Here is a 9,019-nt window from a genome sequence, read left to right on the forward strand (position 1 = left end):
AGAGAGAGAGAGAGAGAGGGAGAGAGAATCATTTGCTAGAGAGGGGAATCTTTTGCTAAGGGTTGGGTTCAGCTGCTAAAAATTGAGCGGCGACTGACGCCTCTCAATTTTTCGAGGAGTTAAATGGTTTGAGGGTTCACATAGAATGGGCTTAGCTCATCAAAAGACAAGCCTTTTAGGGTTCGATTAGAGTTTCCATTAAGGCATTTCTAACCGATCCCTTATAACCGATTATAGTAGTAAAATTTCAGTTTTACTCCTCTAACCGGCACCTAGCCGATCCCCAATCCGCTGCAAGAGAGTAAAAATTATACCCAGCCACGGAAAATCTCCCTATATTTACTCCACCGCTCGGCAGCGGAGTAAAAACCATGCCTGTCCACCACTGCTTTCCCCCTCCACTTCCGCATAGCATCTGTGCCAGCGCAGACCCTCCCAGCCCCTGCAGGTACCCGCCTACCTCCACGGACACTCCGTAGGCTCCGTCGCTGTCCTCTACCACTTGGATTTGTGCCTCCTTGTCCCATCACCAACGAAGAACCGGTGGATCTGCAGCTGCTCCCGCCGCCGGCTGATTTGGCGTTTTCGGCCGCCGGCGACTGTGCCTTTCCATGGATTGGAAGGGAAGCGGACCGCACGGCCCCGACAATGCCTCCGCGTCTCATGCAGGTACCGGCTCCACCTCTAGCCACTCGAATCTTTCCCATCGGCGGATCGCCAGGAAAGACACGTCCGACCGTCGCCCGGGCTCGATGCTGGTGTCGGTGTCAAAACCGGCGGATCTCGGGTAGGGGGTCCCGAACTGTGTGTCTAAGGATTGAAAGTAACAAGGAGGCAGGGGACACGATGTTTACCCAGGTTCGGGCCCTCTTAATGGAGGTAATACCCTACTTCCTGCTTGATTGACTTTGATGAGTATAGGGTTTACAAGAGTTGATCTACCTCGCGATCGTAATGGCTAAGCCCTAGATGTCTAGCCCGTATGATTGTGATCCTCCCTATGGACTAAGCCCTCCGGTTTATATAGGCACTGGGAGGATCTAGAGTTGTACAGAGTCGGTTTACAGAGAAAGGAAGGTACACGATCCGAACGCCAAGCTTGCCATCCACGCAAAGGAGAGTCCCATACGGACATAGGGAAGGTTCTTCTATCTTGTATCTTCATGGCCCATCAGTCCGGCCCATATCAAATAGCCCGGACGCCCGAGGACCCCTTAGTCCAGGACTCCCTCAGTAGCCCCTGAATGGGGCTTTAATGACGATGTATTTGGTGAAGATTTTCTTCGGCATTGCAAGGCGGGTTCCTTCTCCAAATACTCCAACGCAGTCCTCCATGCAAAACAGCTGTATCTGGCTTTATTAAAAAATTACAGCCTTAAGCTGTAAGGGAAAAAATATTCGGAACGAAATAAGTCACGTCCGTAGGTGATTTTTATGGCAAGGCGTTATGTCCTGGCCTTGTTAGCATTCTGAACTATTTTACAGACCCGTTTGATACTGCGAGGCACGACCATTGATAGGTCTTGTAAAAGCAGAGATCATGTCCCCTTATCACAGGATTCTCATTAACAGGGTCTTGGATAATCCAACCATGCCATTCACACGTCCCCTTTGGAATAGGCGAGATTTAAGGCTTGTGAGGGGGCACTTGACATCCACTACCTTTATAAGAAGATAATGATCCATCCTTTTACCCCACGCCTTCTTCCTCCTCTGCCTATCTGCCATTCGAGCTCCAGCGCCCAAGTCTCAATCCTTTCCATCGCCACCAAACACTCCTAGCCATGTCTGGATCTGGAGCGCAGGGCAAGTGGATGGCCTCCTCTGTTACAGAGGAGAACATCAAGGAGCTCCGCGAGGCTGGGTATCTGGCCACGGACATAGTCCATCGGCTCCCTGCTAAAAAGCAGATCATTCCCACTCCGGAGCCCAATGAAAGGGTAGTGTTCATCCCCCATTTCCTTCGCGGACTAGGATTTCCCCTTCATCCTTTCGTCCGCGGTCTCATGTTCTACTATGGGCTAGATTTTCATGATCTAGCCCCAAATTCTTTCCTCAGCCTTTCGGCGTTTGTTGTCGTGTGCGAGGCATTCCTCCGCGTCCCTCCCCACTTCGGCCTATGGCTCAAGGTCTTCAATGTGAAGCCAAAGGTGGTCGAGGGCCAACACGCGGAGTGCGGTGGTTCCATGGTGAGCAAACTCCCCAACGTCACCTGGCCAAAGGGGACCTTTGTGGAGAGCGTCAAGGGATGGCAGTAGGGGTGGCTCTATATCACAGAACCCCACGACGTCACATGAGCCGCCACGCCTGAGTTCAAATCCGGGCCCCTGATGCGGCTTACATCCTGGATCAATAAGGGTCTAGATTGGGAGTCGCCTGATGAGGTGACGACGCTGGAGAGCCGCGTCAAGGGCATGATAAACAAGAACACCAGCCTTGCCAGCGTGATCCAGGTGATGCTTTTTCGCCGGATTCTTCCTTGCCAACAGCGGACTCAATACATGTGGGAATTCGACCCGACCAGTCTCCGGACCCTACAACAGTTCTTCAGCACGACACATGAAGATATATGGAAGCCGCTCTTCAAGGCTCAAAAGTCATGGCCAGAGATAACCGAAGACCGCGGCTATGACTGCGCACGTCCGGCCACTCCTGTAAGTTTTACGATAACTTTTATTTGCAAATTCAAGGATTATATTGAACTCTCTTACTCCCACAAGGCTAGACAAAGAAGGCGGAGCAGATCAAATGTCTGGCTCCGCTGCGCGAGGACCAGGCCACCCCCTTGCTGACAAAGATGCTGGTTCCAGCACCATATCAGGCACCGGAGAAGAAGGCCAAGAAGAAGGGCAAGGAGACCAGAGGTGGCCTCCATCGTAAGGGTGCTTCGGACGACGTGTCTGAAGACTCTGAGAGCTCCTCCTCTCATCATGAAGACGTAGAGGAGGAAGAGAGTAACTCTCCCCCTAAGGAGAGGAAGAAGAAAAGGGAGACTTCCATGGATCTGGAGGCAGAGGCGACCAAGAAGGGAAAACCCTCCCTTTCGGATGATTCCGAAGTGGATGCTGATGCCATCGCAAAGCGGCACCCCAGGTCGAAGCCCTTGGCTGAATCGTAAGTATCCGAAGACACCATACACATATCCGATGTTATGCCTTATTATTTTAACATACTGAATTGCACATTATAGCCCAACTCGCGATCTCCCCCAACGATCATCGTCATCAGGGAACTCGCTAGGGACGGACACGATGGAGAGCAAGTCTCCTCCGCGGATCTCTCCACCCACTACCACGGATAACACCGAAGTGTTATCCCAAAGAACCTCTCCAGCTCATGGGGAGGTACAAGAAGCCGTGAAGGTGGCGGCAGAGGGTAACACCTCTGTCGCCGAAGAGAGGGGAAAATCAACCCCTATGGAGACCGGTGATGGGGACAACACTCTATTCAGCCCCCAACCGAATATTATTCCAGAGACCCACACGGCTCCGGAATCAGATCAGCAGCCTTCTTGATGTAGGGCGGAACCCTATGTGGACGATCTTTCACGTTTGGAGTGGATCCTACGGGGGAACACGAGGAACATGCGGAAAACACAAAGGGGAAACACGGTGAAAACGAGAGAATCACTAAACCGACAAGGAATCAATCACACGAGTGCTAGATCACCAAAAGCAAATGGTAACACATGATCCAAAATCAACAAGGGTAGAGGATACAAAGGAACCGTTCTTCTCTGTAAGGAGGTCTTGATTGTCTTCCCTAGAAAGGGGTCTTGAATCCGCTCGGGGGATCTTCTCTGAAGAGGTCGTGAGCTCCGAGGAGAAGTAACCGAGTGGATGAGCAAGGCTCTCACACAAAATATGAGCTAAACCAATGCTAAACCTAGCTAGGAGGTGGGAGAGACCTATTTATAGTCATAGTGCAAATGGGAGTCCAAATGAAGGGGTACAAGGGCATAAGCCCGTGGCTGCGGCCACACAGGTGTCGGACGTCCGGAGCTTCAGGACGGTCCGGACGTCCGGAGATGCCGGACTTCCGTAGTTTTGGCTCGGGTGCTGGTCGTTCGGTCGTCCGGTGGTGTCGGTCGTCCATGGCCCTGGGAGTCATCGGACGTCCGGTGTCTGGCGGTCGTCCGGGCGCTGTAGGTTGCCTCGGCTGCAGTCGATTTGGCTGGTGGAATCTCTAGGCGTCGGACGTCCGAAGATCGTCGGTCGTCCGGCGGCTGTCGGACGTCCGAGCACTGTAGCTTCCCAGCAGCTCTTCCTCTTGTTCCTCGCGCTTGGTGTCCTCGCCGTCTTCTCCAATGCTCGTAGCTGTTCCATGGCCTTCCTCTTGGTTCTTGGACATGCATAGCACACATGTTTGAGGTAGTAGCCATGTCTCACATATGGAAAGTGACAATTCGGAGAGGAGCGAGTTCACCTTGTGTCCAATGGCGTATAGTTGAGGTCTCGTCATAAGTCCTCTCGGGGTTTGGAGAGTAGTCGGAGTGTACATGGGGATGAACGTGGGATGCTCCGCATCATCTCCCCCTCCCTTGGGAAAGATCGGACCTTGGATCGTGATCCTCATCACCATGGAAACGGTTGTCGTGGACGGACTTGTAGTTGGACATAGATGAAGGCATTGCGCAATCCAAGTAGTCCAAGGTGTCGCCGGAGTGATATACATGCAAAAAGAGCAAACACAAGCAACACTCGAAAATACAATGGTTAGCGCACACAAAGTGTCCATCATGCAAGAATGAGTCCGTGCGGCAAGATTGGTCGTGACAAAGCGCATTAAGCTTATCAAGATGATCTAGAATGAGATGCAAATCATTCATGGGAGGAAATGCAATCATTGTGCACACAAATGTGTTGTAAATATGATCAATGCAACCACGGTGCAAAATGATGTCATAGTGAGACGGTTTATCAATAGCATGAATATGGCAATGGATGCTCAATATGTGTAAGCTATCATGCAACTGATGGTTGATACGTCTCCAACGTATCTATAATTTTTGATTGCTCCATGCTACTTTATCTACTGTTTTAGGCAATATTGGGCTTTATTATCCACTTTTATATTATTTTTGGGACTAACCTATTAACTGGAGGCCCAGCCCAGATTTGCTGTTTTATGCCTATTTCAGTGTTTCGAGGAAAAGGAATATCAGATGGAGTCAAAATGGAACGAAATCAACTGGATAAGATATTTTTGGAAGGAAAGCAACCCAGGGAACTTGGAGTGCACGTCAGGGGAGATACATGCTGCCCACAAGGGTGGGGGGCGCGCCCCGCCTGGGCGTGCCCCCCTGCCTCGTGGGGCCCCCGTAGCTCCTCCGACGTACCCCCTACACCCATATATACTCTTGTACCGTAAAACTACCAGAACAGAACCTAGATCGGGAGTTCTGCCGCCGCAAGCCTCCAGAGCCACGAAAAACCAATCGGGACCCTGTTTCGACACCCTGCCAGAGGGGGATCCCATCACCGGTGGCCATCTTCATCATCCCGGCGCTATCCATGACGAAGAGGGAGTAGTTCACCCTCGGGGCTGAGGGAATGTACCAGTAGCTATGTGTTTGATCTCTCTCTCTCTCTCTCTCTCTCTCTCTCTCGTGTTCCTCTATGGCACGTTATTGATGTATCCCGAGCTTTGCTATTGTAGTTGGATCTTATGATGTTTCTCCCCGTCTACTCTCTTGTGATGAATTGAGTTTGCCCTTTGAAGTTATCTTATCGGATTGAGTCTTTATGAGAACACTTGATGTATGTCTTGCCGTGATTATCTATGGTGACAATGGGATATCATGTTCCACTTGGTGTATGTTTTGGTGATCAACTTGCAGGTTTCGTGACATTGGGAACCTATGCATAGGGGTTGGCACACGTTCTTGACTCTCCGGTAGTAGATTTGTGGCAGTCTTTGAAGTACTTTTATGTTGGTTGGATGAATTTGAGATTGTGTGACGCATATCGTATAATCATGCCCACGGATACTTGAGGTGACAATGGAGTATCTAGGTGACATTAGGGTTTTGGTTGATTTGTGTCTTAAGGTGTTATTCTAGTACGAACTCTTTTATAGATCGATCCGAAAGAATAACTTTGAGGTGGTTTCGTACCCTACCAAAATCTCTACGTTTGTTCTCCGCTATTAGTGGCTTTGGAGTGACTCTTTGTTGCATGTTGAGGGCTTGTTATATGATCTATCTATGTTATTATTGTTGAGAGAACTTGCACTAGTGAAAGTATGAACCCTAGGCCTTGTTTCCTATCATTGAAATACCGTTTACGCTCACTTTTACCACTTGTTACCTTGCTGTTTTTATAATTGCATATTACAAATACCTTTATCTTCTATCTATTTTGCACTTGTATCTTCATCTCTTCGCCGAACTAGTGCACCTATACAATTTACCATTGTATTGGGTGTGTTGGGGACACAAGAGACTCTTTGCTATTTGGTTGCAAGGTTGTTTGAGAGAGACCATCTTCATCCTACGCCTCCTACGGATTGATAAACCTTGGGTCATCCACTTGAGGGAAATTTGCTACTGTCCTACAAACCTGTGCACTTGCAGGCCCAACAACATCTACAAGAAGAAGGTTGTGTAGTAGACATCAAGCTCTTTTCTGGCGCCGTTGCCGGGAAGGCTAGGTAAGTGAAGGTATATCTTTAGATCTTGCAATCGAATCTTTTTGTTTCTTGTTTTAGCACTAGTTTAGTTTATAAAAGAAAATTACAAAAAAATGGAGTTAAGTTTGTCTCATACGCTTCACCTTTTTAATATCTTTCGTGAGTATGATGGAACGGAAAATTGTGCTCAAGTGCTAGAAGAAGAATTACATAGAATGCTTGGCATAAAATATGTGAATGATGAGCATGATTGCAATGTTGTTATTATGAATTCCTTGAATATCCATGATGCTAATGATATGCAAAGCCACAAGCTTGGGGAAGCTATGTTTGATGGAGATGATATTTTTTGTCCCCCAAGTTTTGATGAGAAAATTTACTATGATGAAAGCATGCCTCCTACCTATGATGATTATTGTGATGAAACGAATGCTTTAAAGAAAAATGATAACCATGAAACGTGTCATCTTGATCTTAATTTCAATCACATGATAGTTATTTTGTTGAGTTTGCTCCCACTACTATTCATGAGAAGAAATTTGCTCATGTAGAGAGTAGTAAATTTTCTATGCTTGTAGATCATGAAAAGAATGTTTTAGGTGCTGGTTATATTGTTGAATTCATTCATGATGCTACTGAAAATTATTATGAGACAGTAACATATGCTTGTAGGAATTGCAATAATATCAAGTTTCCTCTCTATGTGCTGAAAATCTTGAAGTTATGCTTGTGTTACCTTCCTATGCTAGTTGATTATTGTTCCCATAAGTTGTTTTCTAACAAAATCCCTATCCATAGGAAGTGGGTTAGACTTAAATGTGCTAGTCATATTCTTCATGATGCTCTCTTTTTGTTTCATTTCTTATCTTTTATGTGAGCATCCTTGTCATCATGATGCCTAGCTAGAAATGCATTAAAGAAACACGCTTGTTGGGAGACAACCCAATATTTATCCTTACTGTTTTGTGTGTCCACATGATTATGCTACTGTATTAATCATGTTTTATAGATTTTGTTTCAATAAAGTGCCAAGAAGAACCTTTGGGAAGACTTGGGTGAAGTTTATATGATCTTGTTGTAGAAAACAGAAACTTTTGCGCTCACGAGAATGGCTGCCATTGTTTACTGGAGAGTACTTTTAGGTTGATTCTTTTTGAAGATGATCAATAGACAAATTAATCAGGTCCAGAAATTTATTTCATAATTTTTGGGGTTCCATAAGTATACGTTTGATACAGATTACTACAGACTGTTCTGTTTTTGACAGATTCTGTTTTCATTGTGTTGTTTGCTTATTTTGATGCATCTATGGCTAGTATTAAGTGGTATGAACCATAGAGATGTTAGAATACAGTAGATATAACACAAATATGAATTTATAATGAGTTCATTACAGTACCTAAGTGGTGATTTATTTTCTTATACTAACGGAGCTTACGAGTTTTGTGTTATGTTTTCTGTGGTTGAAGTTTTCAAGTTTTGGGTAAAGATTTGATGGACTATGGAATAAGGAGTGGCAAGAGCCTAAGATTGGGGATTCCCAAGGCACCCCAAGGTAATATTCAAGGACAACCAAGCAACTAAGCTTGGGGATGCCCCGGAAGGCATCCCCTCTTTCGTCTTCGTTCATCGGTAACTTTACTTGGAACTATATTTTTATTCGCCACATGATATGTGTTTTGCTTGGAGAGTCATTTTATTTTGTTATTTTTTGCTTTCTGTTAGTTATAATAATGTTTTGCATCTTTAGTTTCAATAAAAAAGTCAAGGATAGCCTTTGCCATGCTTATTTTGCTAGTATACATGTTGCTGTTTGAAAACAGAAAGTTTACCGCTGTTGCAAAAATTCCCTAGAAAAGTCAGAGAACGGTATAACGTTGAATCTTTTTGAATATTAAGCTCTGATAAATTTATTACAGTGGGAATTTTAGTTAATAATTTTTGGAGTCAGGGAAGTATTGTTACTCTTGCATTCTTTACAGACTGTACTGTTTTGACAGATTGCTGTTATGGTTGCATTGTTTGCATATGTTTGTTTGTTTAATGATTCTATTTGAGGATAGGAGTATTAAATATGCAGAGGCATTTAGTATGCAATGTTGAATAATTATTTAGGTGATTTGTTACAGTAGAAAATGATAAGGTTTTGCATTGGTTTATACTAACCTATCTCACGAGTTCTTGTTGAGTTTGTTTTGAATGAAGCTTTTGATAAAAAGAGAAACCATGATATGAGAGGAATTAAGGAGACACAAAAGATCAAGCTTGGGGATTCCCAAGGCACCCCAAGATAATATTTCAAGAAGTCTCAAGCATCTAAGCTTGGGGATGCCCAGGTAGGCATCCCGCCTTTCTTCTTCAACAACTATCGGTTAGTATCGGTTGAGCC

The sequence above is a fragment of the Triticum aestivum genome, chromosome 4B (genome assembly GCF_018294505.1).
Source record: "Triticum aestivum cultivar Chinese Spring chromosome 4B, IWGSC CS RefSeq v2.1, whole genome shotgun sequence".
Taxonomy (NCBI): Eukaryota; Viridiplantae; Streptophyta; class Magnoliopsida; order Poales; family Poaceae; genus Triticum; species Triticum aestivum.